At 38.7% G+C, this 25,480-nt stretch overlaps 1 long non-coding RNA gene across 1 annotated transcript in view; it reads left to right on the forward strand.

Moving 5' to 3' along the window:
• The window catches only part of LOC106005242, a 43,339-nt gene extending 24,789 nt beyond the window's left edge, over window positions 1–18,550 (forward strand). Inside the window, exons 2-3 of the long non-coding RNA XR_001178472.2 lie at window positions 17,217–17,396; window positions 17,991–18,550. This is a non-coding gene — a long non-coding RNA (uncharacterized LOC106005242). The remainder of the gene's footprint in view (window positions 1–17,216; window positions 17,397–17,990) is intronic.
• The last annotated feature ends 6,930 nt before the right edge of the window (window positions 18,551–25,480 follow it).

A 25,480-nucleotide genomic window follows, 5' to 3' on the forward strand; every position in this document is an offset into this window, starting at 1 on the left:
AAGGATTTTGCTTTCACATCCCAATGCCTTATGTCTCTGGGGCCTAAAGTCTCCTCTATAACTAACCACATGGATTGCTGTGTGTGGACAAAACACTTCTTGATCATCTCTGTTTGCTGCTAATGGAAAAATCATACCTAGTTATGAATGATGAGGTTAGAATATGTTCTCCAGACGGGGCTAGACCAGGGCCATCTACATCTCAACTGGAAACCAGAGTTGAGTGTTACTGATTTGTTTCTGCCTTTGACTGTATCCATTGTCACATTCAGTATTATTTTTCTTGAAGACTTATCCTGGCCTTAGGGGTTTTGTAAGTAAGCAAACAACCTGTCTCTGTGTCTCTCTGAATATATATGAATGTATGGGTGTGGGCATGGGTGCATACGTATGTCTCCTTCGTTGGCACCAAGGAATCAGAGCATGGGTCCCCAAGTGAATTGTTCTCTAACGCCATTTTCACTGTACCTTCCTTTCTTTTCTTCAAGAGTTTACAACAGTCCCCACAGGGCATTCCATTTCTCTCTCTCACGGCATCCAGAATTTCCTCCCATTCTATTTCCTGACAACGCCCTCAAACTCTGTTCCATTAAGTAATAAGCTTCTTCCTTCTTCCCTGTACACATCATGCTGATTTCTTTTCCTACCAGATATCGGACACATATTGGGTTTACTCAGTTAGTGAATGAATAATTAAATGAATTCCTGATTTCAGTGCTTTGCTCAGGCTGATTCCCAAGAGACGGGTATCGAACGGAAAAGACATTCACTCTCTTTTCTCTATTTAGCTTCACGTCCTCAGCGCTCATGTCCTGCTCCTCTTCCCTCCTGGAGCCTTCCCGGATAATGACCCAACTCTTCCCTGGCCCTCAATTCATCCTGAAGGAATTTATTATGTATTTTGGTACTTGCTTTTATGTTTAGTTTAACACTTTAATGAACTGATCCTTATATTCTTTGATTCTCTATTTCACAGTGAGTTTTAACTACACCAAATCTGAATGCTGGGATTCTGCCATATTCTTCTTTCATATTTGCTAAGGATCTTAGCACTTAACTATCAAGCACATAATATACCCTTGATAATAACTACTTAGAGAACTGAAATGAATGATATTGATTAATCTCTTTGAATGTGATCAGTTTGTGTTATTGCTGTAATTCAGTTCATCACTTGCCTCTCTCTACTATTACGACTAAACCAATAAATCACATCTGTCTGCATACACATGCCCATGTATATGTCTGCACACATACACACACAACACAGAACCAGTAGTCTACTGGAATATTGATTTAAAGTGGTTTGTGGGGGTGCCTGGGTGGCTCAGTGGGTTAAAACCTCTACCTTCAGCTCAGGTCATGATCCCAGAGTCCTGGGATCGAGCCCCACATCGGGCTCTTTGCTCAGCAGGGAGCCTGCTTCCTCCTCTCTCTCTCTTTGCCTGCCTCTCTGCCTACTTGCCTACTACTGTCTTTCAAATAAATAAATAAAATCTTTGAAAAAAAATAAAGTGGTTTGTGATCCTATGCAAAATAAATGGAAGTAATTTATTGTAATTTCCATCAGCCTCCTTCTAATCATGGGAAACTACCACAAACCATTGCAAATATTCGGCCCTCTCAATCCTGGGCAAGGCTCTACTGTTAAAACATCGCCCTGTGTTTAAATGGCTGCTCTTCCATTTATGCACAGTGTAACCTTGGGCAAGTCATGGAACCTTTCTGAACCTTGATTTCATCCTTGTAAAAAGAGAATAATCACATCACCCTTTCACGGCCACTTTTGGGATCAGCAATAATGCCTCTACGAGTCACCATTTATTGAGGTTACTATGTTCCCGACAGTGTGCTCTGCCCATAAATTTCTCCTGTAATTGTTACAACATCTTTGGCATATACTAGATGCTCAGTAACAGTGACTATTATGTTTTATACCCTGGCTTAAATGTATACTGAGTCAGACTGAAGATTGCCAAACACTCATTTTTCATTTCCCAAGATTGGCAGAAAGGTGTGATGAAGTCAGGCTACTACCAGGTTCCTGTGGCCCCAAGCCAGTGTAATGGTTGCTCTGAGTGGAGGCCAAATGTTAGGGGCTGCCATTCCATTCCCATAATGGCCCTCGGGACAGGGAAGCTTGCTCCGACAACAAAATTTGGCTTAGGAAACAAGAAGGTACTGCCCTGAGTGGCTTGTGAGCTCATTCACAATAAACATCAGTAGAAATGGCAAATCTGTTGCATGAAGCACAAAAGAAACTCACTTACGTAAACTGAGGTGACACTTCAAGGATAGAAAAGGGTAAAATTTGAGTCTTGTGAGCAGTTCTTGTTTCCTTTGAGCTGAACACTAGAACAGAGCTTAGCTTTCAACAGGAGGGCTTTAGATTAAACTCTAGGAAAAGTTTCTTCATTGTAAAGGTCTTGAACTATTCAATACATGAACACCAGAACTAACAAGAACTTACCTAGGAGTTTCATTTTTCCTGCACAGATTTCAGGGCACTTCTAGGAAGCAGAGGAATGACTTGAATGTCTTTGAACAGTAACTTCCCAGGACAGTGATTCCTTTCTCTCCTCCTTTCTTTCTGAAACAAAATTATATTTTAAATGATCTCTCTCCCCCTTTCATCCAGTTACACGTTAGACTTTTGGGGATGAGGTTTGGAGACTAGTGTTTTTGAAATACTTTGCAAATCATTCCACCATCAACCACAGGGTTGGGACCAGCTACTTGGATAGAATAGTTTACGCAGAGACTGAGATTCTGCTATCCTGTGATGGAATCACAATCCTGCTGTGAGATTCAATACAGTAATGCCCTGTTTACTGCCGCCTTGTGGTTGCACCTTCCATTATGACCCAGAGAGTCCTGGTTGACATGACTGGAGGAAAGCTCTCTCCCCATCGGTCTTACGATGATTTTATAAAGTACCTAAATAGAGTGATCTTAATCTTAGTTTCTTAAAGAGTCTCTGTTATATATTCCCTTACTTTCTTTCTGCAACTTCTGAGAAAATCAGGGCCAGGGGTAGAGCCTTTTTTATTACAGTGTCCTGCTAGAAGCTTCTACCTACTCACAGTTTAAGAATAGTCACCAAGGTAATAATCAAAAGCATTTTTATGTGCATATTCATCACCCCCTCATTAAACAGGTAATGCCAATGAGGCCCAGGGAAGGTAAGTAACTTGCCTAAGATCACACACCTTATGAGTGATAGAGCTTGAATGAAAGTCAAGATCATCAGGCTTTTAAGCTCATGTTCATGGCTGTGAAATCCAGCCACAGGAGAACTAAAGATTTGTGGCAAGGAGGCTCTTGTCCTATAAAGGGCTCTGGAGGTACTTTTCTTTTTCAACCCAATATGGAACTCAAGAATACAGAAAAACACAGAATTCCTTTTTTTACAGGTTAGCAGCCTGAGATGGAGGCTCATGATAAAGGGAGATGATGAGACCACTCAGAAAAGCAGTCAAAAGCACTGGCTGCAGAAGGCTTACATCAGGGTTCTCCTCAGCATTAGGAGAAAGAGAAATCGAAATATCAAGAATTTGTTGAGAATGGCTGTGCCTGCAATGCAGACGTTGCCCCACTGTGTGGGGAGGGCTGCGGAGCTCCACGGTCTAAGCGGGAGGGGTTGCTTGCATTTTATGAGCACTTGTTCTCCCCTTGGGCAATGCAGTCAGCAACAAGTATGCATTTCACAATTTCATCCTCAGAGAAACTTGATGAGATGAATAGCATTCTCATTTCCATTTTAACTACCACCAATACGAAGCTGTATGTTACAAGTTTACCCAAGTTCAAAGATAGTAAATGTTATAATGGGACTTAAATCCTGGATTTAAGAGCCATCATGTTTTGCCTCGAACATGACTGCCCCCTTCCTCCACTGCCTCTGGGGCTCCCATCTCCCCACTTCTTTCTTTTTTTCTATTTTTTTTTTTTTTGGTGAGGGAAAGATCAATCAGGAAAACTGAATTCTAGCTATTACCATTTATTAATTCAATTAAATTAAAATCGATAGCACTGTCAGTATTTGTGGAGGCCATTTGGTGTGTCTGATTTGGTGGGAGGTTGGAGAAGAAGCTTCTGTTTTTGAAGAAAACCACTCCTGCCTAAGTCTGTGAGCTGTGCTAAGAGACCTGGTAAATTACTCTCTCTCCCTCTCCCTAGAAGTCATCATGTGACAGAGGCCCCGTCAGTAAATAAATGCTTGTGCCTGGGTTTTTGAACTGTTGAAACTTAAGGGGAAAAGCAACTGGTGAGAAATTTTCCACAGTAGCAGTGGAAGCATTAGAGAAGTTCATCTTGGACGCCTATTGGGATTGCTGTTAACAAGGGAATAGCTCATCAGAGTCTTCCTTGGTGGGACTTGGGTTACTTTCCCTTTCTGAGCTGCTGTCCATTCCTAAGATTCATTCTCCAGCTGCCTCCTTCTTCCAATGAAGCAGCCTCCACTTAAGTCTTTGAAATGCTGGCTATCCATCAGTAATTTCTTTCTTTCCTTCTTCTTCCTTTTCTTTCTTTTTTGTTTTTCTTTTCTTTTTTTTTTCTTGGTTAAATTTGAGTTGATTTCTCTTGCTTGCTACCAAGGACCCATATTAAGATTGACGGCTATACTTTAGCACAACTTATCAAAAGACTAATTACATCCAGGAAATAGACTCTTGGGTCCATTTGGCTGTTTCTCCTTAGATGTTGTTATCTTACATTCTAGGTCATTCAGGATTTTGGTCATATTATAGAAAACATTTTTTATTCTTTTCTTCTAATTCACTTACATTGATCTCACAGACTTTCTTTTTGATCTACTTTTCTGATTTATTCACTTGACTGCTTCTCCAGATTTCTTTCCCCGCCAGGTGGGCCACATATGGAGTCTTTAATACTTCCGTCAGATTTCTCTCTGGGTGTTCCGCACCTCAGCTTCCCTAATCATAACCATGATTGCCTTGTACTTTTACAAGGCACTTGCTTATTTAATTTATTTAGCGTACTGTTCAATTAATGACTTAGTCACAGTCAGTGTAAAGTTTCTGCATTGCTCCAGCTTGGAAATAGGAAAAGAGAAGCTTTTTTTTTTTTTTTTTTTTTTAACCCCCCATCTCTGAACTGGCTTATATCAAAATAGAAAATGAGTATCTTAATTCTTTCATCACTGTTGTATCTTCTATGACCTCGAGTTAGGTTATTATAAATCTTTTTTCTTGCAACAGCACTTCTAAAGCTTGCCGGTATTCACGGACTATCTTTGGTTATTATGACCCTGACATGAAGGACTGCATTAGCTGTTTTTGAATAAAACAAAGTAACAGAGAGGAAAACATACGCTAGTTAAAGTTACAAATAACATAACTGCTTTTGCCCCTAAGAAAGTGACATAATTTTTCTCTGGAGACTTTTGTTTAAGAAAATATTTAACAGTCTGACCTCGAGATCTAATGTTTCTATGATTTGGAAGGAGACAGCTAAACAGAAGACTGTCTGCAAATAAAATGAAGAGAAATCGAACGGTGGAAGCTGCCAGAAGTGAGAAACAGATGAGGCCTGGTAATATGGTAGAAGGTTGCCCGAGTCGAAGGGTAAACTTTCTCTAGAAAGGGGGATCACTGATGGACTTGAAGGGTGGAATGTTTAATTTTAAGTGGTTTGTTCAAAACCTCCAGTACAGAACAGCACATGTTCCCTTGATTTAAGGACTTTCTGGGTGTGAATGGGTGGGTAAGGCCAACTGAGAGAGTAGAGGTCTCAGATACGGTAAGGAAACAGGTGCCAAGGGGAAATGACTCAGTAATTGATGTGAAACAGCTTCACTTTCCCCAAATAGACCAGAGGGAAAATAATTCTGAAGGAGAAGCAGGCTTGGAAGCATTTGGGTTGTAACTGTTAGTATATCGTCAACATTTGAGGAAGAAGTTGGGCAACTGAGGAAGCAGAAATCGAGACACCAGATCAGCAATGGCAAAGAGCGGGATCGGCCTGATGAATAAAAGCAGAAAGAAGAACCGGAGCTTCTCCTAGACAGGGAACTCCCTGTCTTTTGTAATGCTGACATGTGGCTGGGTCTAGGACTCCTCAGTAAGCATAGATCTTCTGTGAGTAGCTAAGTGGCATTAACTCTGTTTAGCACTATCTAAAATGAAGTAGGCAGGCTCAAGGTATTTTTCTCTAAGAGCGTTAGTCAAAAGTAGGAAATACAACAGAATATTCAAACATTTCACAGAAATGTAACTAAGTATTTTTGGAACATAAATTTCTTAGTGGGTGTGTTTGTGAAACAGAAACTATTTCCTTATAGATGATGGATGGAGAGGCTGTAATCTGGTATTTTACATTCACGTTAATGCTTCCATATATATGGCTTACAAGACTGCAGCCATTCATTCCTAATATAACAGATCTTCTTCATCTCTTTATAAGTGAGAACAACTTCCAAATTAAAAAAAAATGTCATTAAACCCCATGGAAATGAACAATTCCCCAACTGGGATTTCTAATATCTGACTAAAGAGATATAATGGTTGGGAGGGAAGAGATTTAAGGGTCTCTTGGAGAATTAGGATAGATATTTAGAATAAAGGAAATTGAAGAGAAAGGTGGGGGTGGGGGAGAAGGAAAAAGAACTGAAAAAAAAAAAAAACCCAACCAAATTAAGAATTACTTTTTAAAGCACTTGGAATAATATATGATTTGCAGCTTCTGTCTTGGTTGAGATAATTCTCACCTTTAGGAGGTTTCTATAAATACATTTTCTACTTGGGAACTAGGAATGGCTATTTAATTCTAAGCCTACTCATTACATTATGTTGCAACTGATCTCAATTATAAACAGCTATTGCTGTAGTAATTGTGTATCCCAAAAAGTCAGCAACAGGTAGCTCACAGTAGTTTTGGAATAAATATTTTGGTTTAAAGTTGCTATGTTTGAATACTGTAAGTTTATAAAGTAATTCAGAATAAAGTATTCCTCACTCAGTTCAGGGGTAAAACTTAGAATGCAGAATTTTATCATGTTTTTAAGAACATGCAGTTTTCTATAGGCGAATGGTGGCTATTTAAATCCAGATCTCCCTACATCTTCTCTGAAAAACCATACATAAAAAAAATGACAGCAAATAAACCATCCACAATCCACATTTACAGCATATGAAGGGGACTGTGCTAATACCTAGCTTCAATTGCACATAAGTCAGGAAGTAAATAAACAAGAGTTAACACCATAAATACCATGGCCATAGCCAATGGCAGAGTGAGGTTTTAGAGACTGAATGAAAAAGATGTCAGAGGTTTGGATAAACTTTCCCAGAAGGAGTCACTTAGAGGTATCTTTCTAAAAGAAGGCATTTAGAAATTTTCAACCTAACCTTTCCCCCCTAATATATTGCCATGCTAAGGAGGCTTGGTGAAAAAAAAAAAAAAAAAAAACAACAAAAAAAACCCTTACACATAAAATGATTAATTTGTATGAACTGAAAGCTGTTCATCATATTCAACAACATTTTGCTCCTCATTCCTCATTTAAATGTAAAATATAAGAAACACACAAAAACAGTTCTCATTAATTAGAACATTAAAAGCAAGTCAATATAGTGAAAAGATAGAAATCTAATTGGATACAACCATCAAAATGGACCAGATAAAAATCCTTTTGTACATTCAACATTATTAAACAATACGGGAAGCAAATGTGAATCAGAGAATGGATTAGGACTTAAAAAAAAAAAATCTCAGCTTTATTGAAATACATCTGACAAGTGAATGTTGTATCTATTTGTGGGATGACTGAACTTACACAGACACTGTGAGATGACTATGATCAAGGGAACACATCCATCATCTCACACAGTTACCATGTTTTGTTTGCGTGGTAGAAACATTTAAGATCTACTTTCTTAGCAATTTCAGTTATAAATCCCAGTATTAACTACAGTCACTATGCTGTACATTAGATCCCCAGAACTTAATCCCCTTATAGCTGAAAGTCCGTATGCTGTGACTAACATTTCCTCATTTCCTCCAGGCCCAGTCTCTGGTAACCACTGGGCTACTCTCTGGTTCTGACATTGTTACATTCCCTGTATAAGTGAGATCCTATGGTATTTGTCTTTCTGCCCCGGCTTAGTTCACTTGGTACAATGTCCTCCAGGTTCATCCAGGATGTTGCAAATGGCAGAGGATCTCCTCACCCCCCACTTTTTAATGGCTGAATAATATCCCCTTGCAGGGAAGACTTTGTATGGGATGGTTAGAGGTGAGGGCTCCCCAACCTGGTGTCCAGCTCAGCACCCCTGCTGAGAGCCCAAGAGTAGACAGCTGTGAGGCCTGAAAATGGAGGACCATTTTTCTAGTTGACATAAATATAACTTCTGTCACTTGTAGGACAAAACCTGTTGGTTTTCAGGTAAAAGCAATAAAAACAGTCATTTCCTTCCCCCTTGGTAGCAAGCTCACAGATGTAGAAACATTCCTCTCACTATTTTTCAGGTGTCTTGAAAACAAACGCAGGTGTTTCTTCTCACAACCCTGCCCTTCTCAGTAGGTCTTGTCCCTCTGACTTCTTGTTCCCTGACTTTTTCTGAGGATGCATTTCTCAAGTCCAACATCATTCACACTCCCATCTCCACCCCAACCCCACGGGCCATCATCCCCATACATTTTAGGTGACTTCTCCCCTATCTGGTTTTGACTGAACTTACCCTCATCTTGACCCTTTAATTACATTATTATTCCCTGTTGTCTTATGGTTCACTAGATTATAAACTCAACTTGTTTACCTTTATGAAGTCTGCATCTATACACCGTGAATACTCAGTAAATATTTGCTAAGGGAATGCTTTTGTTCTTCTCGAAAAGAAATTGGGTATAAATACATGAAACTTTCAGAGACGTATACTAAAATGTGCCTACAGTCATGACTGCTTTTTCGAGAACTTGTGCACGTGAATGAATCCAATAACCTTTTATGCTGCTTCTCAGTGAGGGCTATGCCACTTGTATTCTTAGTCGATTTAGGCAACAGCATTCAATTACAAAAAAAAATAACTGGAACAATTTTTTTGCAAATTATAGTCCACTGTCCATGGATCAGACAAATTGGTTTGAAGATACGGTACCACTTCCTCAATATCTGACATCTAGTCTGGCATTGTTGTGGCCGCCAGCATAGTCTGGAATTTTATGGATTCCTCCTGTTACTTCATCCAATCTCTAGTACACGCTGTAGCTACTTCAGACTTCGGGCCCAGATGTGATCATGTCTCTCTTCCCCACATGCCCATCCTAATGGCAGTGAATAAAATGATCTGACTTACTTGACATTTTCCTTATCTTGCCCTCTTCCTAATACATTTTTCACTGAGGTGAAATTCACAGGACAGAAGATTAATGATTTTAAAGTGAACAATGTGGCGGCATCTGGTACACTCACGATGGTGTGCATGTGCCTCTCCTTTAGTTCCACAACATTTTTATTACTCCAAAAGGAAACTCCATACCAATTAAGCAGTTACTTCATAACCCCCACTCCTCCTAGCCGCTGGCAACCATCGATCTGTTTCTCGTCTCTACGGATTTAGACATTTCATATACATGGAATCATAGAGTAAGTGACCTTTTACATCTAGTTTCTCTCACTTAGCACAATGGTTTGGAGTTTCATCGGTGTGACAGCATGTATTACTCCTTGGTTTCTTTTCATGTCCAATTAATATTCTATTATATAGATGGGCTACGTCTTATTTATCCATTTACCTGTTGATGGACCTTTGGGTTCCTCTGGCTATTAAGCATAATGATGCTATTTTTTTTTTCTTAACCCCCCGTATCTTTTCTTCATTTCTTAGTTCACCCCAATTTTTTTTAAGTTTATTTATTTAAATATTTATTTGACACACACACACACACACAGAGAGAGAGAGAGAGGAAGCACAAGCAGGGGGACTGAGAGAGGGAGAAGCAGGCTCCATTCCACGACCCTGGGCCTGAGCCCAAGGCAGATGCTTAAGGACTGAACCAGCCAGGTGTCCCTTAGCTTACCCAAATTAACAGAACTCGTCTTTTCTCTGAACTTCCATAACCCCTCTATGGAGCAGATTCACAATTCACTTATTTATTAATCCAAATGATTATCCACACATGCAAACATCAAAATAAATAATTACCGAGCACCTACTCTGTGAACTACTAAAGCCTTTTCAAAGCCAGTCAGACATTATGTATTTGTGAAGTTGTCTTCTTTCTCTTACTGGTGTTAAGTTTTAAAACACTGGAACATCCTCTCACTTGATCTCTCCATCCCTCACGGGTCTCAGCTCAGCAAACTGAGTGAATTAACAAATGTACAAATGCAATTATTTTCTAAACAGTCTACCACTGTCGATGTAAACACCTGCCTTTAAATCCTAGACCCGCACACATCTTCCACTAACATAAAGGACTGACCCCAGCTGAGGTGGGAAGTTTAGAGCACTCCACTTTCCCCAAACTTACCAAATTTACCACATTGTCTCTATTTTAGCCCATGGCCCCCTACTCATCTTTTCTTTGTAAATTTGATTTTCAGTTTCTCCGGGGTGGGAACTGTTGGAGTCAGATAACCATCAACTATTTCCTGGCAGCAAAACCAATGAATACAGGAGTCCTCCAATTTACTTGCCTATAGATTGTATATAAACGATTTTGTGAGAACCATTTGAAGTTTTAGTAAACCCATTCAACAAAATGTCAATAAAAGAAGTTCATACACCTTTACTTTATACCCAAATATTCTTTATCCAAAGACGAGGAGTTATGATAGTTTTGCTAGTGTGTGTGTATATATATATGTGTGTGTGAGAGAGAGAGAGAGAGAGAGATGCTTCTTTTACCTTCTTCATGGTAAACAGTTTTTCAAAAAAAATTTTTCCAAGTGGTCTTGAAACAAGGTAAATGGCCATGGTGGATACAGGATTGATAGCTTCCAGTATAACATCTGACATTTTAATCACATCTCACATTGAGGAAAGACACATTGTTGGCTCTTTTCTAGCTTTTTTAATTTTTTAAATTGATAGGTTTTGATTATTTTCTCCAAGCCACAAAATAGTCCTTAGACAGAAACAGTCCTTAGATAGAAAATGTCTTAATTTAAATACTCTTTGCTACACAATACTGGTAAAACAAATAAACAACAAAATCTACTTTTTGGAAATGAGAAGAGATAGGGCTAGCTGGTTTTTGGAAAAATCAGTACTCTTTTTAGTGTGCTGAAAAATAAAGTACATGAGCTATGAGTTATTTAAATACAGGATTCAATTTAATGTAAAGTAAAATCCTGAGAACAGCATTTCTAATTAGGTGGGTATTTTCTGTTTCCCCTGCTTTCCAGCATAATTTCTGATGCACTTGCTGATTCTAAGCAACGCATTAGATGGCAGTATTCACATAGTTTACAGTGGCACCTACCGCAGTCATTTCATTGCACAGACCCAAATATACACCTTTATTTTGGATTTTATACTACTCTAGTCTCTAAAGCTGCTATTTTCCGGATTCCCTTTATACCTCTGATTCAACTCAGAAAAAAAAAAACAACAAAAAAAACCCTTATAGGAATGCTAGTAATTGTGGATATCCCATGACAGATATAAAAGCATGTGCTGGGTCTTTTTCAATCCTTATGTCTTACTTAAGCAAGAAGGAAATATGGTAGATCATACCCGTCTCTTACTCCTGGGTATTTAAAATTCACGGAAATACACACCGCTGTCATTTGCTACTACAAAGGCCACCACGCTCACTTAAAAGTAAGGATACGTCTTTGTTATTAAGAAATTTGTAAGGTTTGAACCACATTCTCTATTAAAAATTATTCCTAACTTAAAAGTCTTATTCAGTTTCACTGTTTTCTTCCTTATTCCTTTCTCGTTTGCCTTTTTGTTGACTTTGACCCTTTGGCTTTGGAAAATAAAACCCCTATTCTAACACTCCTTGTGCTTCTATTTATTTTTATCCTCAAATCCAATAAGGATAATTTGCCAGGTCCAAGCCTGATTAGCTCTCTTGGAGCAGAGTCCATTTGACACAGGTACCAGATGCCAAATAATTTAATATGTCTTAGATGCCATCAGGGAAATCTCTCAAAGGCCTAAATCAAGATGCCTTTTAGCATTAGGGCATAGCTTTCTTTTAGAAATTTAGCTTAAAAAAACAAATCTTCAAGTCACTGTTTTTCTCCAAATAGTTGAATGGTCTGCCTTCTCCAATTTCTACTGCCCAGCAAAATCTGTTTTCTAGTTTTCCAGAAACACTGGACCTCTTGACCCAGGGAAGGTATGATGCCATATGTTAAATCCACTTAGACTAAATTTAGAAGCATCTTTTTCCCTACCCCAAGTGAGATCAAGCAGTCTGCATGGAGAGGATAGGCAGGACTTCCAGAACTAAGGGCTTCGAGGTCAGAGGAATAAAGAGAGCTTTGTAATACCTGAGATTTAATCCTTCTTATTTTTTCCAGAAACATCAGAGATTTTGGCTACACCTAATGATAATAAATATTCACATGGAATAAATCCCTCTGGAAGGAGAAACTCTCAAAATATGTTTGTTAAATGAATACCACGTGACTGTGAATAATAATGCCTATCTGATGATAGCTGTGAAATCTTCCCATATAGAGACAGGCACAATAGATTCTTTTATCTGTTTTATAGATGAGGGAAGTGAGATTCAGAGAGGTACTGTCCACATTCACAGAACTAAGACTAACACAACTTTTGACTCCTGTCTAGTCTTCTTTTCATTAAACTGAAAGCTCAATCAAGCCCAATGCAATTTTTTTTTTTTTTTTTTTTTTTTTTTTTTTTTTTTTTTAGTATAACAATCTGGATTATGTATGTCCTCTGTAAACACTGGCTCAAATTTCTCCTGACTTATTAGCTCAGGGTAAAGCTAGAGGTAATTGTCTCCTTTGGTCAGGAAACCATTATGGAAAGGTCCACTAACTAACTTCTTAGTAAACTGCCATATTACTCCCAAGTTAATCTGAATACTTTTCGAAGTCATTTTACTCTGGATTAAGGACTTCTGAAGGGGTGTGCAGTGTTTTAGAGAATTCATTTCTTAAAAGAAGACTGAAGCAGAGAAATTCTTTTTAAGTGAGAGTTTCCATGAAAAAAAAAAAAAGAAAATTTATGAAGTTGCGATAGACTACATTCGCTTTTTAATACCCACCATATGTCTGGTTTTATTCAGGGACCAGAGGAGTGGGTTAGTGCTTATTTTCACAGATTATATAAATAACAGTACTGCTTTTACTTATTTCTTCTAGGTGGCAACATTTTGAATTGTATTAAATAAAATGCTAGGGAAAAATTATAACCATCCCTAATGATTAATAAAGAGTCCACTAACAGGTCTTTGGTTAGTGTCTATGATACTTTGGGCTGTGAGATTTTAGAGTGTGGATTGTTTTACAACCAGAGATAAACGTGATTGACTGTTTTCAGGGGTTTCAATATTAGTATCTCCATTTCCTGTTGTCCTTTTCCTCCCTTTGATTTTTTTCAGGGTTTGCTTAATGACCCATAAATCTAAAACTGAGTTTTGAAAGAAGGGTCCAGTCACATTCTCTGATATTTTTCTTTTTTTTCTGCATCTATCCCTGTTAGGACATCAGACACCAACTTCCCCATTCTCCTTTCCCTGCATCTCAGTGGTGGAAGTGCAAACAGACCTTGCCTCGTAGAGCGCCCAGAGGGAAGGAAGGCACTAACATTTGTGGCGTGCTCTCCTGTCCAGGCACTGTGCTAACCTGTTACATATGCGGTGGTGTAATATTTCAAAGTGCTAATTGTCCGGTATAACTGCCAATTCTCCCCAGCTTGGCAGCTAAATGGAAAAGCAACATGGCCGTGGGGACGATTTACAGTGGGGAACAAAGTTCTCTAGCTTTTAAGTTCAAAGGGCACCATCTGGGTATGAGAAAGGAATTTTTTTTAGAAGGAATGCAGTCAGGGAGAACAGGTTTTTCTTCCTCATTTGAGACGAAAGAGATAAAGGAGCCTGGAGCTGGCAACTGAGTCCTCTCCAAAGCTGTCCAGCTCCACAAACATTGGACTTGATGTTACTTTTCATTTCTCTTCCTTGAAATGAGGTGGCTGCGGCTTTGTTTCCGAGGCCACCCAGCACCCACAGCTTGGCAAAGGCTAACAGATTGAAGTTACCTCTTTGGGATTTGTAACAAAAAGGGAACTACTGGGTACAATGGACATTGAAGAAGTGATTAAACATTTTAGCTCGCGTGTTTACAGATATGCTGCTTGCTAGCGGACGTAAATCCTTCTATGTTTCCTCGTTTGCGAGTTAATCACAAACCGTACCTTTCTCGTTGGAAGGCTTACAGGCTTTTGCTGCAGTATCTTCATCTTCAAGGAGTGTTAATGTAAGGGCTTTGTTCTAGCTTTCCTCGCAATCTTTTTAAGATCCCCCTCTTTAAACGGCACTCTTTTCTTACCCAGCCCTGTGTCCTCACCATCGACCATCAGGCTCTGTGTCTCTCACTGTCCCTCATCGACCATCAGGCTCTGTCTCTCTCACTGTCCCTCATCTACCATCAGGCTCTGTGTCTCTCACTGTCCCTCATCTACCATCAGGCTCTGTGTCTCTCACTGTCCCTTTCCTTTCGACCCCCTGCCCTAGCCTGTCCTGTCCGCCGCATCCCGCCCTGGGCTGGAGTTCCTTTCCCACAGGGCTCTCTGGAAACGTGCAGCATGGAGGGGTTATTTATTTCCTTTAGAAAGCTGTCATTTTGGAATGAAAAATTTAGTATACTGCTAGGAGGAATCCTCGCTACTTCCGCCTACCCCAGAAAACAAGCCCAAGCCCTTTCTAGCTACTTCCTGACTTTCTAATTTTAAAGCCAGCCTGTGGCAGCCTTCTTTAGATTGGTAGTGACCACCAGCTGCCCAGAGCAGAGGCAGGCGTGAGCTTTTCTGTTACTCATGGCGTGTTGCCTCCTTCAGCGCTGTGACCACCCTGAGTGAGCTGCGCTGGATGTTAGGGTCTTGAGTTCACACACAGCCAGCCCCTTGTGCAGATGTCACTTTGGACAACAAATCATTTGTCTCTGTCTCAATTCTTCATCTGCAGGACGGATTTCTACTGCCTCTGGATTAGGATAAAATGAGATGGAAGATATGCAAACTTTTTCAAGATAAAGATTCTTTTAAAATGCAGAATAGTGGTATTATTCTGCGGAGACACTGTGATCAAAATATCTACTATCTTTTATTAAAAACGAATAGACTCAAAATATATGTACTACTTAGACTGGGTTGTCAAGTAAATCTATTTTCAAGTAGAATTTGAACTGTTTTTGACATCTTCATACTGTATAAATTATTGGAACCAAACTTTATTATTCATTAATGTTTTTGGTAAGACTGAGTAAATCATGTTGATTGTAAGTCAGATTCTTCCTCTTTTTAAAAGCAGCAATCAGGCAAATTAAAAGTCATTGTGCAAGGCAACTGAGTACAAAGAACAATGACTATTGGATTCTTGCTGCTTAATAGGAATTCTTGTTTAGGTCCAGCCTTTAGAAAAAGCTCTCACTTTTTATATTCGCTGGCGACAATCAAGTGCAAGAAAACACCATTTTTGGGGAAAAGCCTAAATAAATATTTTAGAGGATATGCAGATCTGTTTTCATTTTCACAGATGGAAATACTGCAAAGTTGGTTATGTTTATTTCATTCAGTACAATCCCAGTTGAATCCTTCCTGCTACACAAAAAAATCATAATTTCAATGGAAAGGTACGCTTTCATGTCACACTGATGTCCTATGTGGCCTTCATTTCTAAAATTGATAGATGATATACATAATCTTTTCTATTTTTCTGACAGGAATAATCAAATTTTAAGTGAGTTTCTTTGCCAATGTTGGGAAGAGGCAGAAAAATAGCAGAAGGCTTGGTCAGGGATGAAGGGTGAAGGGCTGATGTAGCTCAGATACCGCTGCAGCATGTGAAAGGGACAAGGGGACTGCGCAGCCCGAGCCACCACCCTGCATGTCCCTAAGAAAAGGATAGAAAGTGGAAGAAAACTAAATTGCCTCAGAAGCGCAAAGCTGGTACAAGACTCTATTAACTACATTCCGTGGAAGATCAGGAAGGAGCACCTCTTTCACTGCAATTGCAATGCAGACATTTGCACAACTGTGATGGAAATTTAGCGTTATATGTGGAGTCTGTAGTCAAAACTGCGATTTAGAATTTTAATCTGATTGAAGACACAGCGCTCCTTCCTTTGCAGTTGTTCCACGTGCCTGCATTTTTTGGTAATTATTTCTAACTTCTGTACAGGATTATGAATAACTTTGAGGTCAGGGAACCCTACCCCGCTTCACTGTTAACCGTATCTCTGGCAAGACTTAACCACAATACTTTGCTTATCATGAGGGATTGATAAATACTTTTAATTAAAACTTAAGAAACAAAATGTATGCAGTTTACATGGTGTTTGTTTACTGAACACAAACTATAAACAGAGGTTTATGTTGAACAGAAAAATACCGATCACAGACCTAGCCAAGCGGAAGTATACATACACAACTGAAAAAAAAATGTAGTGAAAATTTCAGAGAAATAAAGAAAAATCTGGCTCTGGGAAATACTAAAAGAAAGTATCCGCATATGGCAGAGATGGGCAGGTTTCTCTATTCTGCCTTGCTCTGCCCTCTAGGAATACACTTTCATATACATTCATATATTCGTATACAGGTTTCTGTGTGACCACAAGTCTTTTTTACCGGAAAAATGCCCAAGAGTACAACTGCTGGGTTGTATGTTAAGTGGGTTCTCCACATCGTAGGACGGCTCCATGTTAACCCTGCCCATAGCTCTTACCTCAGTAAATACTGCCTTCACAATCCTTTGAGTTGGCCATTTCTTTACTGGGGGGATGGATAAGCTAAATTTGGGGAAAAATGAAGTGCTGGAGAAAGAAGTCTCTAAGTTACGTAAAAATTGTTTAGACATATAAATATATAAAAACATATGCTACCATTTTTCTTTTAAACTCATCATTGTAAACATAGCACAAGAAAGATAAAGAATAAGGATTATCTTCCCCCACCCATCATAAGAAATCCAAGATAACAATATTTTCTGAAATATATCTACAAAAGCTTATTTTGGCTCTAGTGATCTCTACTAGCTATTGTCTTCCACAGGTCATGTGGATTCTACACACTAAAAAAGAAGAGCATCACAAAACTACAAACCTTGAACTACCAGTAAAAATGAGAATCATCTGCATATATCTGAACGCGCGGCATCAGGAGCACAGTGGTACTGCCTACCATAACTGCTTATGTTTTTAGAAAAGGCAGAGAAAATACCTCATATTCTAGGTAAGATTCTGAAGCAGCGGGATGCTCTGAGTCTCTCCTCTAATTAGTGACCCACAGCATTCATTCATTCACTCATTCATTCCTACAAATACCGCTGATCATCCGCTACGTAAAATGCATTGTGCAGGGAAGCAAGTTACAGGTCCATGCCCTAAGCTAATTCTCTGAGGACAGAATAATCAACAAAAGTAGCTTGGGGTATCACCCAAGCACTAGTAAATGTGTTAGCAACTTTAAAAGAGGAACTCTGCACTTGTAATACCTGCACAATTCCCCATGACAAAATAATGGCATCAGATAAATTCACCAAGAAATAAAAGCTTGATTTTATAAGGCATCAGAAACAATGGTGCAAGGAAAATATTGATTTTTATAATGCTCTTATTAACTTTATTGTGCATGGATGGCACAAACCTAGATACAAAATTGCTAGTTCTTCTAACATTAAAATTGTTGCCCTACAAATATTAAAAATTGTGTATTAGTTTAATATAAGATTGGAAGCTTGACATGCTATGTTGCACAACAGAGTAGTGTAGATAAGCAAACAGCTCAAAGATAAAAAGAGATACAGATACTATTATTACTCTTCAGAATGCACAAGACTGGGAAGTGGGCAGAACTAAGAAGACCCAGCGGAGTTCAGCCTCTAGCACTATCCCGCATATGTAGCCTTGCCTCATTGACTTCGGGGTCTCCTACCTCTGCTTCCACCTCTCCTCCAAGAAGGCGAAGGAAGAAACTTAAGATGATGGGATGAGAATACACCTGCCCTCACAAAATCGTTGCCCTTCCTTCACCAGATTGTTGAAATGGTCAAAAAGAGAAGCTGTCTTGGAAAACCAGATTAAGTACATGCAGTCATACCTATGTGAACAAATAGCACAATTGCCTACGTTACACTTATTCCTACCAGTTTTCTACTCATTACAATTTTTGGAAGTTGTGTTTTGAAATGATATTATGATCATTCATTTGCTCAGTCTCTTAAAAGAATCAATCTCGTTATATTATAATTGCATTTCCGTTTTGGTCAGACTACCCTTCCTTGGTTTCATTATTCATTAAACAGCTTCAAAATTACCTTTGATGGGAGAGGGAAGAAAAAAGAGAGTGAGGGGGAAAAAAACCCCCACAGGAGACTCTTAAACATAGAGAACAAACTGAGGGTTGATGATGGAGGTGTGTGGGGGATGGGCTAGATGGGTGATAGGCATTAAGGAGGGCCTTTGTTGTGCTGAGCCCTGGATGCTGTATATAAGTGATGAATCACTGAATTCTACTCCTGAAACCAATATTACACTGCATGTTAACTAGAATTTAAATAAAAATTTGAAGAAATTAAGATAAAATGTTTACACTACAAAAAAAAAATCACCCTTGATTTTGTCAAAAAATTGAGTAAAATTCTCAAAGAAGGGATCATTTGCCATTACTAAAGATATTTTAAATAATGTGCCTCATGTTTTCAAGTTAACAATATATATACTGAAAGCTGTGTAAATTCTGAGTAAAGCCTGATGAATTTTCACAAAATGAACACATTGGTTAATCACAACCCAGGTCAAGAAATAAAATGTTACTTGTACCCCAAAGGCCCCCTTTTGCCCTTCTCATAGTCATTCACGATTTCCTTCTTCCCCAAAGGGAACTACTATCCTGATATCCATCAACACAAATTATATAGAAAAACTTGATACAGGCAAGATCACAAGGGATGTATACTTTTGAATTATTTACTCAAAACTGATAATTATCCAAGTTGTTACAGATATCAACAGCTCATTCATCTTCACATGACAATATACTGAATTCATATTACAAATATGCCACTATTATCCATTATAATGGTTTGATGATCATTTGAGGGGAATGATCTAACTAGTGTTGGGCTATTTCAAATCGTGTTGCCATAAACATTTTTGAACATGCGTTTTGATGAACATATGTACGCATTTCTCTTGAGTACTTTCTTAGGAGTGGAACTGCTGTATCAATGGACATGTAAATTTTAGTTTCATTAGACCCTGTCTGTTCTCAAATATAATGGAACCAATCTGGACTCCCACCCGTAGGCTGTAAAAGCTCCTGTTTCTTTTTTTATGATCTATTACTTAATTTCCAAACATAAGGTGGTTTCATAGTGATTTGACTGTTACTGATTTCTACTTTTCTCAACCTTTTTATTTAGTAATTTTTTATTAACTTTTAATTCCATTATAGTTAACATACAGTGTTATATTGGCTTCAGGTGTACAATATAGTGATTCAACACTGCTATACATCACCCAGTTCTCATCACTTCATGTGCCCTCCTTAAGCCTCATCCCATATTTTACCTCTCCTCTCACCCATGTCGCCTCTGATAACCATCAATCTGTTCTATTTAAGAATCTGTTTCTTGGGGTGCCTGGGTGGCTCAGTGGGTTAAAGCCTCTGCTTTCGGCTCGGGTCATGATCCCAGGGTCCTGGGATCGAGCCCCACATCGGGCTCTCTGCTCGGCAGGGAGCCTGCTTCCTCCTCTCTCTCTGCCTGCCTCTCTGCCTACTTGTGATCTCTGTCTGTCAAATAAATAAATAAAAATCTTAAAAAAAAAAAAAAAGAATCTGTTTCTTGGGGTGCCTGGGTGGCTCAGTGGGTTAAAGCCTCTGCTTTTGGCTCAGGTCAGGATCCCGGGGTTCTGGGATTGAGCCCCACATCCGGCTCTCTGCTCAGCAGGGAGCCTGCTTCCTCCCCGCTCTCTGCCTGCCGCTGTGCCTACTTGTGATCTCTGTCATATAAATAAATAAAATCTTAAAAAAAAAAGAATCCCTTTCTTCGTTTTCTTGTTTCTCTCTCTCTTTTTCCTTTGCTTGTTTTGTTTCTTAAATACCACATAGAGTAAATCATATGGTATTTGTCTTTCTCTAACTGACTTATTTCACTTAGCATTATACTCTCTATCTGCATCCACGTCATTGCAATTGGCAAGATTTCATTCTTTTTGATTGCTGATTAATATTTCTCAGTAATATATTTCTCTCTCTCTCTATATATATATGAATGTATATATATATATATATATATATATATATATATATGCACACCACTTTCTTTATCCATTCATCTATCAATGGACACTTGGGCTGTTTCCATAAGCTGGCTATTATAAATAATGCGGCAATAAACACAGGGTTGCATGAGTCCTTTTGAACTACTGTTTCTGCATTTTGGGGGTAGTTCTATTTTTAACTCCTTGAGGAACCTCCATAATATTTTTCCTATTGACTACACCAGTAGGAAAGAATATATAATTGGGGGGAAAAAAAAACCAAAACCAGTCTCTTTAATAAATGGGGTTGGCAAAACTGGACAGCTACGTGCAAAAGAATGAAACTGGACCGCTTTTTAATACCACAGACACACACACACACACACATACACAGTTCAAAATGGATCAAAGACCTAAATATGAGGCCTGAAATCATAAAGATTTTTGAAGAGAGCACAGGCAGTGATCTCCCTGACACTGGCCCTAGCAATGTTTGTCTACATATGTCTCCTGAGGCAAGGGAAACAAAAGCAAAAATAAACCTTTGGGACTATATCAAAAGAAAATGCTTCTGCACAATGAAAGAAACAATCAATGAAACAAAAGACAACCTACAGAATGGGAGAAGATAGTTATAAATTATGTATTTGATGAAAGATTAATATCCAAAATATATAACTAATGCAACTCACACCAAAAAAGGAACCCCAAAAAATCCAATGAAAAAATGGGCAGAAGACATGAATAGACATTTCTCCAAACAAGACATACAGATGGTCAACAGACACAAAAGACGCTCAACGTCACTCATCGTCAGAGAAATGCAAACCAAAACTACAATGAGATATTATCTCACGACTTATTAGAATGGCTAAAATCAACAGCACTTGTTGTTTCTTTGAAAAAGAATGCATATTCTACAGTTGTTGCTTTGCTGCATATTAGGTAAATTAGGTCAAGTGTGTTAAAAGTATTGTTAAAAAATTTTATAGGGGCATCTGGGTGGCTCAGTGCGTTAAAGCGTCTGCCTTTGGCTCAGGTTGTGATCCCAGGGTCCTGGGATCGAGCCCCACACTGGGCTCTCTACTCGGTGGGGAGTCTGCTTCCTCCTCTCTTGCTGCCTGCCTCTCTGCCTACTTGTGATCTCTGTCAGTCAAAAAAATAAATAAAATCTTTAAAAAAATTCTTTTATAACCTTAATGAGCTTCTTGTTTTTTTTTTTCCATTGTTAAGTATTTAAAATTTCTCACTATAACATTTTAATTCTCTTTATATTATAACTAAAAAATAAGCTCTTATTTTAAATATGGTAGGGAATTGAACTATTTAAACCACCCTGTAATAAGTGCATAAGGAAAAAATAATTCCTTTGGGAAAGTCAACTCTTCATTTTTATTTATGTTTTCCAAATCTGAAATAACTATTATGAATTTTTAAAAAGTGAAACATAGCTATTTTAAAGCAGGTATAAATTACAAGGATTCCTGGTTCCCTATTCAAGAAAACCGAATCATATTTGAAGTAATATCACATACTTTGGAAACACAATTAGGGACTTTGATATTAATGAATGCATATTTATCTGAATTAATGTTCTGTACCTATAATCCTTTATGAGCTGGTTGTCAAAAAAGCTATCTCAACAGAGGGACCTGTCTTCCTATGGTTCTGAGAGGTAGTCCTTAATACTCAACATGCCCTTAAGTGTTGCAATAATATGAACTCATGTTTTAACCAGAAGGTTAAACACAGTCTTAACCTTAACCCAGTCTTAAGGGTTCTTCAACTTCTAATTCTCTTTATTCATTTTCCTTTGGTAGTTGTCTAAAGCCAGAACCCTGAAGGTTATTTTGCTCAGAAATGTTTAAGCCAGACTGTCGAAAACCTTTCCTACAGCTTTTGAAAAACCATTTCTCAAATGTATAGGAATTTTTATTTGTCAAAAATCTGCATGAGTCTAAAATTAAACACAACAACAGCAATTCATGTTGAGAAGAATTTATAAAGAAGGAAACCATGGCAACAGAATCATTTATTTTTATCTGCACCAACCCTTATCTCTACCTTCACCCCAAAACTAAGCACACTTAAGCCATTGCTTTTTCCATGCTTCCTTATTCCCACTGTACTTCTGCAATAGTCAAAAATAGCAACAGGAATTGTCATATTTATATTACTAAGTACTGTGCAAGCCATGCTTCTTTTCTATTTACTTGCTCACATTATCCTGCAAATGGCCTTTGAGGAACTTCTGTGGTTGCCAAGGGGAAGCTCAGGCAATGCATCCCTTAGGGTCAATGCCATGTTAACTGGGACAGGCTCTCTAGTGGGAAGTTTGATTCTGATTTAATTCCTCAAAGATTCCACATCTGATCAGAAGTGAGCTGACCATACAGAGCAGGAACAAATGTAACTGCAGCATATTTCAACCTAAGTTAAGCTTCACTTGGCTCCTCTCTGTGCACAGGATCCAGAAAGCTCTGTTTCTGCTGTGCTACTAGATCACTGCCTGATCCTACATCATCATGCCAGAAGAACTCACACAACGAGTGTGCTTTTTGGAAGCAAAGGATTATAAACTTCCGGCAAAGACAGTTTGGTTAAAATGTTCTAAAAGTACTCAACTGTAATTTTTACGTGGATGATAACACTAAAAACCAAAAGTACATTTTCCTATGAATATTTTCAAATAGAATTCACTTTCAAGACCAGTATTTACTTGAAAATCTAACAGCCTCTTCTGATAAATATCAACCAATAGGATAGGGTATTTGAAATGTGTCTTCCCTGATTCCTTTGTCTATTTTGATTTCTGTTAGCTCAGTTAGGGTGAAGAACTTAGGATGTGGAAAATAAAGGTCCATTCCTCACTAGTGTAGATCAGCTCTTCATCCCAAAAGAGCCCTAAGTGAAACGAAGACTTCAGTTTTGAAGATCAAGAGTAACAGAAAAAGGCACAAGAATATATTAAAAGGCACGAAGGGCATTAGCCCAGTAAGTCAATTGAATCGCATGGAAAATTGATCTTATATTTTCTGAAATAAATGGGAAATCTGACAATTAAAAGGGCTCTCTGGCTTGCTTCTCTGTTAGCCACACTCAGAGTTAAGTAAGAGACTGCAGGAAGGCTCCGTCTTAGACCGGTTACATCAAGAGAAGAGCAGAGGCATTAGTTCCCTATTGCCCCATTCTAACTTCTTCCTTATGTATATAAGGAAGTTTCTGTGGCCTGTTTCCCAGAATTCCCCCCATTAGGTTGGTCTGTAGGCCAATTTGACTAACCTTGTTTCACTGAAGGTTTTCTGGGATAGGAGCCAATAGACTACCTGGTATATTTGCAGCACAACGCTTTGGCAAATTTTCACATAGATGCTTACAAGAATGAATATTTAACAATGGCAGTAAGTGTCTGGGTTTCTCTGAAGAAAAGGAAAACAAGAAAAACACTGTGTAGATTATTTCTCTGAAACCAGACAAAGCCAAATGTATATTGGTTTTCAGCTTCAGTACAGAGAAACAAAATTTCTCTCTCTCTGGAAGAATGATGGGGAGAAAAGGAGGAATATCGTGCAGTTTCTTTATTTCCACAGCTGCAGTTACTTTATTTTCTGCGATTGCTTCTTTGTCTCCAACATTTCCCATTTTTGGTAGCGGCTCTGAGGATTTACTCAGCAAATATTTATTTTGTACTCTGGAGTCTGAGTTGTGGCCCATGATAAATGGTTAAATGTAGAAATCAGGCTACAGAAGCACAAAACCACAAGGGGATCCAGGTGTAAATAAGGTCTTGACTAGCCGTCTCTCACCATCCGTGGGAGACACACGAAAAGGAAGGTGCTTATTCGGCAAGAAGAAAAGTAGTAAGAGCACAAAAGCAAAGAAGAAGGACAGAGATTTTCTTTTCCTACATTTTGTGGAATACTGCTAAATGACCATCCTTGAAACAAAACAACTTGGGACACTGTGTTTCAATGAACAGATAAGAAGAAAGAAACTGTCTATCCTTTCTGAGTCTACCGTCAGCTTTGCGATAGTCAAGTTTTAGCAACTGGAATATCTTTGCTTTGAAAGACCTGCTAAGAAGTAGCTAAATCGAACAATTTTTATTCTTTGGATACGACACTGGAAGTTTATTAAACATATAAGTAGGTAAGCAAGTGGCAGGGGAGATTTTGAAATACGCGAATGAACGGCTTATGGGCACCTGGGTTGTGCCTGTTCTTGGGAGAAAGTATTTAAATTCTTTTACACATTGGCAAAACACTGTTAGAAAAAGAGTGCTGATGTTCACACAAGGAAAATTGAACACTTGTACTCCAATATTTTGTTTGCAGCCAACCTCTTTTTAAGGGGCGGTATCCCAGAGTCTGAAGAATGATAGGACAGCAATAATAAACACATGAGGCAAAGAAGGCAAATGGAAAAGCACAGGAGAAAACAACTGGATTAAGCCAGAGCAGGGGTGGGAATGCAAAATGTGTGACTCTTATGAGACACTGCCCCCTTAGGAGAGGGCCACTGATTTGTCGCCAAGCTTTTGGGCCACCATTCTAAATGGGAAACAAGACATCACATGATTCATACTGTCCATGAGCTAAATCCGGTCCGGTCACTCAGAAAAGACATACTTATTCCTGGTACTCAGATTTGAGAGAAATTCTCCCTCCCTGGGGTCCTCATAAAAAAGCCAGTGAGTCATCTGGTGAAGTTCCTGGAGAGTGTCCTCACAGGGAGCAGGGGCATTTCATGGAGGGGGCGCCTCCTCTCAGGTCCCTGGGGGCTGGCATCCACTCACTACTCAGTAAATGAAGTCACTTAACCTCTCAGTGACTGAGATGCTTCAGCTGGAAAGCAAGGGCATTAGTGACTTCTTGGGCTCCATCCAGCAGCATAAAACTCTGCTTCTTGGATTCTAGTCATTATAGCAGGTCCTTAAAAAGTTCTGCTTGCTACATTTTTCTTCCTGGAATAGCTTTGATTTAAGACTACACCTATGTGTTTGTGTGTCTGTATTCAAACTTTTTATTCGTTGGTCTACCGTAGTAGGCAAGG

This window comes from Mustela putorius, unplaced genomic scaffold, assembly GCF_011764305.1.
Source record: "Mustela putorius furo isolate JIRA1106 unplaced genomic scaffold, ASM1176430v1.1 tig00003974_pilon_pilon_pilon, whole genome shotgun sequence".
NCBI lineage: Eukaryota > Metazoa > Chordata > Mammalia > Carnivora > Mustelidae > Mustela > Mustela putorius.